The following is an 11,183-nucleotide window of genomic DNA, read 5'->3' as shown; positions in this document are numbered from 1 at the left end:
CGTCTTCACCCTCCTCCTCCTCTGGCTACCTCCTCCTCCTCCTCCTCCTCTTCCTCCCTCTCCCCTCTACGCCACAGCAGTTACCACCAGGAAAAGGCAGCCCGGCTGGAGGCAGCGCGGCGACGAGCGCCGGCTCTCCTTGGAGAATTTCTTCAATTGAGGACCCAAGAGGGCTTCTCATCGCCAGTTTTTCCCCGCATTTTTCTGGCAACAGTATCCTTAGGTCTTGGTCCTCCTGTTTCCCCAGCCCCCTTTCCCCTCTGACGTCCTTTCCTACTGGCCCCGGTCTCCCAAGCAATAGCCTTCCACTCTGACGGGTGCTGCTACTCACTGTCCACCCGTCCTGCTTGGTGCTTGGGGTTTTTTTGCCCTTTTTTGCCCCGTCCCCTCCACTGAGGCCGCTCTGTTTCTAGCCTCTGCCCCCCTCTGGTGCTTGCAAATCAGTCCCCAGTCTGTCTGCCAGACCCAAGTTGATTCCGACGTGCAAGTCTCCTTTAACCACATCTGTCATCTTAAAGCCACCTCGTGAGTATCTAAATCATGTTACTGCTCCGTTGCTCCGTGTAATCCACCTGTTTCTCAACCTACTTGAGAATTGTCGGCTCCTTCCCTCTTTCCTATGCAGATTCTTTGAGTACACATTCCCAGAAAAGAGGAGATGATGCCCCTTGTTGTTCCTTGAAAAGTAAAGGAAGTTAGGAAGTGAATGAAGTGAGTAGGAGACTATTAACGTTAAGAGAAAAGATCTTTCTTCAGGCTACTCAGGAAATGAATGTTTTGAGTTTTGTGATCTTTTCGTTGCTCATTCGCTGTCTTCTTAATTTCCGACCTTCTCCATGCCACTCAGCGCTCTCCTGAATTGCCTTTCCTCAGGACACTTGATGTTGGCTCTGATTATACCCATAAAGATCAGCTTAGCATTTCAAAACCAGGTGAATCTGGCACACACACACAGAATTCATCCGTGAACATCACATGCAAATACAAGTGGTATTTTGACTGTCTGCAGATTACAGATTCCTTTTGTATCAATTATTGGCTCCGTTATATTGATGTTATGATAATTGATAACATTTATTTCCCCTTTTGATCCGTGAAATTCCCTCTTTTGACGTTTCTAGGATAGGAATTATCAGAATAAATTGTATGGAAAAACACATTGGGAATGTATGTAAAAGAGAAGTTGATATTTTGGGGTAAACTTAAATTCCTTTTTTTTTCCATAGAAAAGAAGGGGGCTGAGAAAAGAAGTGACAAAGCTGTGCATATGCACGCTTTCTGTGGTACTTAGCTGTTATAACCTGTAGTCAGAACTAGAAGAGCAAGGAGTGGCTTATGGTCTCTACAGTACAGTGAACAGAATTGAAATGTACTAGTTTGCTTAACCAGAAGTTAGAGCCTTTGCTGTAATACACCACAGTGACATAAAGAATTACCAGAACAGCACAAACACATTGAACATAAGACACTGTGTTCTTAATATATATGTAAAAATATTTAAAGTCACAGTGACATTCTCATGATACACTATGTCCCTTATTTGGGGAAAAATATTTACAGCTTAAGTGTAAATACAAATGCAGTTCCTCTAGTCACTTTTGCACATTACTGAGTTATTGTAAGTTTTACATATTTCACCTGTAAAGCTTGAATATTCTTAGATTTGATATTGCATTAAGTTACTATGAAAAAGTCTTTAAAAATGTGAACTAATATTAGAAAAGCTGCTCATAAAGCTTCTCCTTCTTCCTCTTGTTTTCTCCTCCTCTTTTTCTTTCTTTCTTTTGTTAGACAGGGTCTTTATGTTAGCTCTGACTGACCAGCAATGTAGATTAAGCTGGCCTTGAACTTGTAGACATCCACCAGACTCTTCATCTTTTCACTTGTGGCCAGAGCTCTTTATTTCAGCCACTTAAGTCTCTATTTGGCAAAACTGAATAAATCCCTATTCTTCTGAAAATTGGAAGCATTTTAAATAAGCATACCTTGTTTTTAGCTATACTTTGAAGTTAAAGAGAAAATAATACTTTTCATTTAGCTTATCCATAACTTGCCTTTAACTCCAAGTATTAAGTAGATGCTGGTGGAAAAGCTTGCCACTTTGAACAATCTTGTCTAGATACTCTTGGCAGTCACACTCGGCTGAATTGTAAGCAGTATGTTCTAAGGAGAATACTGTTTGTCTGATAGAAGGAGGTGAATGATTTTTTTTTAATACATCTTTTCTTTTGCAAGACTATTTTGCTCACTAAATACCTTAAGTAATTTCTCCTTTTCTTCTAGCATAGAGAAGATGTAAAAAGTTCTTTGACATATTGACAGGAGGAAATATGCTGAAATTTATAAATATTTCTGTGTAGTTTTTATTTGTAACATATTTAACATGGAGGCTTCATGCTTAATGGTTTTCTCTGATACTTTGGAATTATTTCTGCTAATCAAGTAGTTGAAGTCTTCAAATGAATAGATTGTTTGTATAAGGATTTTAAACATGAGTCACTTAAAGTTGGTTTACCATATAATTTTTCTGAAACTTGCATCAACAAACCTTTAATTTGATTAGGATGAGAGATATAATCAAACAGCAAATAACAAAATAAAAGTGTTTTGTGACACTTGTCAACTTACTTCTAGATGGAAATACTAGAGATAGCTTGTAACCCATTACTTTGTTTTTGTGGTCTTAACTAGCACAGGCCATCCTGGAACTGACTGTGAAAGTTGTCTTCAAGCACAGGGCAGTCATCCTGCTTCAGCTTCCTTAGGCTGGAATTACAGAGTGAACCACCAAGTAACCAGTACTGGATAACTCATTAGTTTGTAAAAGACAGAGGCCATTGCCAAAGGGTGAGCTCCTAGCATTAGGAGAATTTTACTTATTTATTTGTGTGGCAAGACCATGGAGCTTCCTGCATGTTAAACAGTGGCTTTCAGGAGAGTGTTTCTGTAAAATGGATTTTGTGTCCTAAGAGAATGAAAAACAATTCATTTAAGTAGTTTGGATTTAGAAGCTTTTCTTTGTCTTCCTTCCTACTCCCTGTTTTAAAAATGAGGCAGCACTTTTCACTTTAATGTTTTGTTTTTTTTAATGTGACTACAAGTAATTCTTGATTCAACTTTGTTATTGTTTTTGTAGACCATGTGAGATAGGGTAAATTTGAGAAAGCTTTTGTTTCTGCTGGAAATTCATATAGTTCTGTCATTACCTATAATATCTCACTCCACTGTGTGGGTCTTTTTTTTTTTTTTTTTTTTTTTTCTTTTTTCTTTTTGTCGGAGCTGGGGACCGAACCCAGGGATTTGCGCTTTCTAGGCAAGCGCTCTACCACTGAGCTAAATCCCCAACCCCCCCCCCCCCCCATTACCTATAATATCACCTTGACTTTTTGTGAAGAAACTATAGAGATCTAAGTTGGTTTTTGAAACCAAAACAGTAGGGAAATAGGTTATAGAGGTTTTTGCTGTTCTAGAAACAGTATAACTAGAATGTACTACATACATTCCCCAAAGGAATTTTTTAATCTAAATGGAACTTGTAAATGGTTTTCATCCCACTGGAATAGCATGTATCAGATAAAACTTGGTAACACATTCTAACATTTTATAAACTTTATGTTCCCTCAGAGTTATTAGGGAAAGTCTACAAATATCCATTCTTGGAAAGAAATAGTTGCATGAAATCTGGTAACAAAGATTTAATGTATCTTTGTTTCTCAGAAGTTGAAAGTTTACTAATTATGGTTATAAGCCACTACCGTGATCAGGTTGTGGGTGTTTACACAGTTTATTTCAAAATAATTTTTAATCTCATTTTGTAGACTTCTTTAGTTGAAAGATTGTGAAGTAAATGCCAGCTTTTCCAAATGTAGTTTCCTAGTAGGTTCTGCATTTGTGTATTCATACAGATTCATGTGTGGGTAGGCCAGAGAACAACTTCAGGTGTCAACTTTAGGAGGTGGGCTCTAGACTAACCAATTAGGCTATTCTGGCTCTCCACTAACCTTCAGGATTCCTCCTGCCTTTGCCTAGTCAGGACTTAGACTGCAATTGCACACCATGTCTAGTGAGTTTTGAGGACAGAACCCTGGTCTCCAAACTTGTAAAATAAATGCTATATAAACCATCCTTTCCCATCCTGGTTCTTTAAGTTTGTTGGGTTTGTTTGTTTTGTCTTTGTTCCTCCCTAAAGTTGTTTATGGGTAATTTTAGCACTGTTTTTTGGTCCCTTATGGTTTAGTTTGGTTAAGTCTTTCTATGCTAAGAAACATATTTCAGGGAGAGAGGGAGGGAGAAAAAAAGAAACGTATTTCAGGCCTGTGCATATGAAGCAAGTATATTACCACTTAGCTGCATCATTGTAATTTAGATTTTCTTTTATGGGAAGAGGAAAACCCAAAGTAAAGATGTATAAGTATAGGGCAGTCTGAGATGTTTTTCCTTTTTGACCCAGTCTGTTCGTGAGGATGGCTTTTTCATGATTAAGCTGTTTCTGTAGGAAGATCCTCCTGTTTCAAGCTTTACTTACTTTACTTGGGTAAGCCTTGCTATTTGCATAGCATATGTGTTATATATCTGTTCAAAACTTTTTGTTTGTTATGGTCACTAAAAATTTCTCATCTTTTAAGCAATTATGGAATAGAATTAGAAATCAAAATGACCAAATTGGCTTGTGTGCATAACAATGTGTAAAACATTATGTAAAAACAATGGTTAAATAAATACCAGGCATAATGGCATATACCTTTAGTCTCAGCATTTGAGAGGCAGAAGCAGGATAGGTCTCTTGAGTTTAAGGTCAGCCTGGTCTATAGACCAGCAAGTTCCAGGATAGCCAGGACTAAACAATGAGACCCTGTCTTAAACAAAACAAAACAAACAAACAAAAAAACAAAGTTGAAGGGGGAAAAGCTCAAAACCAAACTTCAAAAACCCAATGTAATTGAATTAAAAAACCCATTACTTAAAAACCATAGGTTTGTGTTACTGTTTGTTGAAGGAATTAGCAAACTGTGGTGTAGACAAAGCAGTGACAGAATGTGAATGGTAGATATATATCCAAAGGATATGATATTCCCTAATAGTAACAGATACCTTGTCTAAGCCACATATCTAGACATTTGTGAGCAGGGTTTTTCTTCTCTCCATAAGATGTGATAATTTAGTAACCTGTTTCATTCATTCCCTGTAGGGCATCAGGTGTCTTTAGACTATGAGTTTACTGAGCGGACGTTGCTGACTTAAGTTATTTAAACTTATTTAGTGAGCCTTGATTATAGCAGTTTTTTCTCCACTTAAAAAAAAAACTTAAAAAAAATTTCTGCTTTCCATATTTTATGTATGACATTTTTCTGATTTTTTTTTTAAGATTTATTTTATGCATGTGAATACACTGTAGCTGTCTTCAGACACTCTAGAAGAGGGCATTGGATCTCATTATACAGATGGTTGTGAGCCACCATGTGGTTGCTGGGAACTGAACTCAGGACCTCTGGAAGAGTAGTCAGTGCTCTTAACCTCTGAACCATCTCTCCAGCCCCCCTCTTAGATTTCTTAAGCTTCCTTAGTTAAATAACTCAGGCCCACCTGCCTAAGAGTAGCATTACTCAGTTCGGTCAGGCTCTCCCATCTTCAACCATGAATCAGGAAAATGTAGCTTTCACTCTTGCTCTCTCACTCTCCTAGTTGTATCTAGCCATGTACTACAGACCTGTAGTGCCAGTATTTGAGCCTTAATAGTGAGACCCTGTTTCAAAAAACCAAACCAAACATTTTGTTTGCCCCAGATCTATTTCAGTGCACCAGGATCCACAACAGCAGTAACCCCTGAAAAAAGGTATTGCAAGGTGTTTTATATATATTTAAAATGAAGTTAAGACAACATTAAGCTTCTTTTTTTAGTGGGGGATAGGGAACTGGGATTTGAATTTAGTGGTTATGTACTAGGAAAACATTCTACAAGTCAGCTATAGTCCAAGCCCAAGTCCTTTTTAAAAATTGAAACTTCGTGAACATTTTCTTGAAATACAAAGTAGCTATGGATTATGATGTAGTAGCTGTCACTGAGCCTCAAAAGATTATCAGCTCATAGCAGTTTGGTTTCACCTCTACCCCACTCACTTTACCATTCTTCATGCTGCTTTCTGCTCTGCACCACTTTGAATCTAATCCTAGCCATCACATTATTTTCTTTTGTACTAGAACTCTTTAGACATAATAAAATACTCTGAATTTTAATCAGGATCATGCAGTTGGCTTTTCAAATAGCTGAGTGCATATTATAGACCCACATGCTGGAAAGTGACAGTTTGTGTTTATCTTGACAAGAATACTTTATAATAGTATAACCAGCACTGCCCAGAGCAGTGTTCAAATAATGTCTATAATACATAAACTCCAGTCAGTGTACTTCACATCGGAGTTGTAGGGTGAGAAAGTGGGATATAGATAAAGAATATGAAGTGTGTGTCCTCAGAGTAGCTCCAGAGGAGCGTTTCACACACTTCATGTAGGGGATAGACGATCATGAGTAGTCACTTGGGGATGGGGATGAGTGTGTTGTGAGGGATGTAAGAAGTCTGTTTTTTCTGGGAGAAAAGTGTTAATCTGAGGGAATTGTAGCAGATATATTAGTAGAGTTGGTTTATAAAGTACATATTTAGAAGGTTGAATTCAATGTGTGAAACAGTTAAGAAGCATCCCCCCCTAAAACAAAATTGGTAGGTCAGGAGTTACATGGTGGTATTTTTTAGAAAGATTAATTCTTCTTTCAGTACTGTGATGAATAATTTGGGGTTAACAGCTGAGTTTTGTTTGAAATATTAAAGGCCAGTTGAAAAGCTATTCTGAGGAATATTAAAGCATTGAGGTGGAAATTCTGCAGGGTTTGGTGGTAAATTAAGTCTTTTTTTTTTAATAAAAATCTATTTTTATGTATATATGTGTGAATGTATACGTGCTAAGTGTGTATAGGTGCCTCTGGAGGCCAGACGGGGGAGTTGGAATTCTTAGAGCTGGAGTTACAGGTGGTCATGTCCTGATGTAGGTATCAGGAACTGAGTTTAGGTCTGCAAGGGCAGTAAACAGCTGAGTCCGAGTCTTTTCTCTTCAGCTTCCTAAGTCTCAGAGTGGCACTGTACTTACAGCATAAGACTAAGGAATCATATTGTGCTTGTCTTTTATAGTATATACAAGGGTCTCATGTTACCTAGGCTAGTGTGCACTAGACGTGATTATAGGGCAATGTAGTTGTGGCTAATATAGAAGCAGGGTTTCAGAAGGGAGGTGATATATGATTACTCAAAAAATCTAAAAAAAAGAATTCAGTTTTTAAGAATGATTTTAGTTATTCATTCACTGGTTAATAGTGAGGAAAACAAAGAAACATTAAAAAAGTAAACTGTTTTTCCTGTCCCTAAGAGCTGCAAATGACCTTCCAATGCAGACCTTCCAATGGTCCTTCCACCTGTACTTCCTACAGTGCTGAGGTTACAGTTGCTCACTACAGTGGAAAACTTTATCTCCTCTGCTTCTATGTGTTTATTAGTACAGATAAGATATAACATGCTTATATTTGGATAATTATACTCAAGAAATATTATTGGGTATCTTTAAGGTTCAGTGATGGCTTGATGAAGCAGAAGAATGCAGAAAATTCTGATGAATAAGGGCATTAAATATTGAAGGCTCCAACTTCCATTAAGGATGAATAGGATCTTAAGGTCAGCAGGATAACATATTAGAAAAAGACATGTGAAATGAAAATTTATTCTTTGATTTACTTTGCTATGCTTCATTTTACAAACGTAATGTTGGAGGCTGGGGAGGTGGCTCAATTGGTGAAGTGCTTTGCTGTGTAATCATTAGGACTTTACTTAGGATCTTCAGCACCTAGATGAAACAACAAACAAACAAAAGAGCTGAGCATGTTGGGCATCTTGACCCAGCTCTGAGTGGCTGAGAAAGGAGCATCCCTGAATTTGCCTAATCCTTGAGCTCCAAGTTCAGTGAGAAACTATGTCTTAGTTGGGTGAGTTAGGGAGTGACTGAAGAAGATGCCTGATGTCCATCTATGGCTTCTGTATGTACATGCACATATACATGAACACAGGCACAGGCCAGTGCACACAGACCTTTTTTTTTTTCTTTTTTCCGGAGCTGGGGACCGAACCCAGGGCCTTGCGCTTGCTAGGCAAACGCTCTACCATTGAGCTAAATCCCCAACCCCGCATACAGACTTTTAAAACTCTGGTTAAACATCAACTTTTTTTTGGTGGTGGTGGTGTATGTGGTTGCTGTTCTTGAATACTCTTGAAGGTATTCAGGTATTCTTTTATTCAATTTTTGACCCTCATTAAGCCAACCTCAAATACTGTGACTTTCTAGACGGTACACTTCATTTTGTGAAAGAATTTTTCACATTTTAAAGTTTTCTCCCCTCCCCTCCGCTCTCCTCTTTCTCCCTTGCTTTGCTGATGCTAGCAAGTGCTGTACTGTTGAACTACATCCCCAAACCCTCTGCATCGTCTTCCTCTCTGGAGGTAGTATCTTACGAACTCAGGCTAGCCTGAAAGTCACTTTGATCCTTCTAAAAAACACTTTATTTACTGTGTACTTGGGTGAGCATATGGATTCCATGGGGTGCATGAGGATTTCAGAGAACAGCTTTGGGAATCAAGTCATTTCTTCTACCATTTGGATTCCAGGGGTCAAACTCAGGTCATCAGGTTTGGTGGCAAATACCTTTATCTACTGAGCCATCTTGCCAGCCTGGAAAAGTTACTTTGTAGTAGAACTTCTGGTCCTCCTGCCTCCACCCCCAACCCCCAGTATTGGGATTAAGGTGTGTGTCACCATGCCCAGCTCATTTTGCGCTTATTTATATATTTTATATCTTTATTTTGTTGTGTGAATGTTTTGCTTTACATGTATGTTTGCCATATGTGTGCCTGGTCCCTGTAGAGGTCAGAATAGGTTATCAGATCCCCTGAAACAGGAGTTTCAGGTAGGTGTGCTCTGTTGTGCGGGTGCTGGGAATCAAACCCAAGACCTTGGCAAGGCCAGCCAATACTCTTAATCGCTGAGCCATCTCTCCAGCTCTCTCACTTTGTGTTTTAAAGTATTTATGTATGTTCTTTTAGCTTGGTAAATGGTAGATGAGTATTAAATACATTTACTTTTATTTCTTGTTTTTAATATCTAAGGTATTATTCTTATGCTGAATTTAACGTGTAGATCTTAAAGATTCTCACAGTTAAGGCTGGAACTCTCTGAAGCCCAAGGTGCTTAGAATTTTAAATTTACACTTATTTTTACCAGTCATTTTCTTTCTTGTGTTATAAATGTTTGGATCTATCTTAGCACCATGACTGTTGTAGCACTTGTCTAATATTAATAATGATAGAAACCAAGATGTAATGTAGTGCATTGTTGAGAAATACAAATTGATCGTCATTAACTTCAATTTACAAAATACTCCCTGATAGCCATAGTGGAAAGTTCCACTGCCCTCACATTACAGAGCACAGGCAAAGGCAGGTATACTGGAACCAGAAGCTTTTCTTACAATATCATGTCTGTATGTTTAAGGTCTATATGAAATACAAAGTCATTTCATCTTTATAGTTGTATGCTAGTCTCAGTTTTTGACCTGTGTCATTATGTTACATACATTCTCTAGAATCTCTCCAAAGTCTGAACTCTAAAATACATTTTCTCTAGGCATCTCAGGGACATGCAGCCTGTAACCTGCTTGGCACGTCTCCTATCCCTAAAGCTTCTTTACTTTTGTAATGTGTCAAGCTAATAATTTGTCATTGATTCCGTTTTGCTTTTTGTGACAGGGTCTTGCTGTATAGCCCGGACTGGCTTTAGACATGCTGCTTCAGTTTCCATCCTGCTGGGATTATGGGCACGTGTGTGCCACCATGGCTAGCCGAACTTTTAAAAAACTTTTATCTATTTGGTCATGGTTGTTAAATATAAACACCATTTGCCTTTGGGGATTTTTTTGAAAGGGGGATTTTAATGTGTTAATCTTGTACTTTAAGATTGAATTTGTGAAGGAAAATCTGTGTGCGTGTGTGTGTGTGTGTGTGTGTGTGTGTGTGTGTGTGCACGCGCACGCGCGCGTGCGTGTGTGTGCGCTTTTCTGAATGTATGCCATATAAGTTGATGTTCTGCACAGGCTCTGGGGGGCACTGGATGGAGCTGGAGTTACAGATGGTCGTGAGACACCTGACATGCGCATGGTGAAAGTCAAACTTGGGTCCTCTGAAAGTCAGAAGGTACACTTAGCCACTTAACCATCTTTGCAGCCCTGTGACTTTTCTATAGGTGTTATAGGTAGGTTGATCTGGGGAAACATTTGTCTGTGAGGACTCAGGCATGCATCACTATTCTTGCTAATAACTTTAAGGCAACAAGAGACACTTAAGGATCATTACTGGGTTCCTTTCTGTTTTTATTCTGATATCAGGGATTCCTCATATGCACCAATCATGTGTTCTGCCAGTGAGCTACACCCCAGCTCTAGACTCTGCTTTTTATTGAATTCTAGAACCATGAGTGGTAGGTCATGCTTATTGTAATCCAGCCATCAAGAGGCAGAGGCAGGAGGATTGTCAGAAGTTTGACACCAGCCTGATTTACATACTGAGTTCCAAATTTATACAGTGAGACCTTGTGTCAAAAAAAAGAAAGAAAAAAGTAAATGTAAAAACTTGGGTTGTGGAGCTTGAGAGAGATGGTTCAGCAGATAAAGCATTTCCTGTTCTTCAAGAGGTACCTAGTACCTGTATCAGATGGTTTACAACTGCCTGGAACTGCTGGGCACACATTCTCTCTCTCTCTCTCTCTCTCTCTCTTTCTCTCTCTCTCTCTCTCTCTCGCACACGCACACGCACACGCACACGCACACGCACACGCACACACACACAGAGACAGAGACAGACACAGACACAGACACAGAAAAAAAGTCCAAAAAAAATAAAAACCTTGTCATGATACTAAAATAAATACTGCTCTTAAGTATTTGGGATAAAGGATTAACTTAGATGATTTTTATTATGTTTTTGTTTTGAAGCAAGGTTCTCATTATCTAGCCTAGTACTAGAATAGAACATTATCTAGCTTAGAACTCACTATGTAGATGAGGGTAGTCTGAACTCACAGAGATCTATCTGCCT

The 11,183-nt window shown here is 38.7% G+C and overlaps 1 protein-coding gene across 11 annotated transcripts in view; it reads left to right on the top strand.

Annotated features, from left to right (window-relative positions):
* Positions 1-11,183, top strand: part of Cnot4 (CCR4-NOT transcription complex, subunit 4) — a 102,003-nt gene that overhangs the window by 340 nt on the left and 90,480 nt on the right. For 5 of the 11 annotated variants that reach the window (XM_087657229.1, XM_087657225.1, XM_087657224.1 and 2 more), the window contains exon 1: positions 58-525. The exons of the other annotated variants lie outside the window; for them this stretch is intronic. The gene's annotated coding sequence lies outside the window, so the exon portion shown is untranslated. Of the gene's footprint in view, positions 1-57; positions 526-11,183 lie in introns of those variants that run through there. 11 annotated transcript variants of the gene reach the window in all.

Source organism: Rattus norvegicus, chromosome 4 (assembly GCF_021556685.1).
Source record: "Rattus norvegicus strain SHRSP/BbbUtx chromosome 4, alternate assembly SHRSP_T2T, whole genome shotgun sequence".
Classification (NCBI taxonomy): domain Eukaryota; kingdom Metazoa; phylum Chordata; class Mammalia; order Rodentia; family Muridae; genus Rattus; species Rattus norvegicus.
Note: the sequence above shows the minus strand (reverse complement) of the source record. Positions and strands in the feature narration are given on the sequence as shown.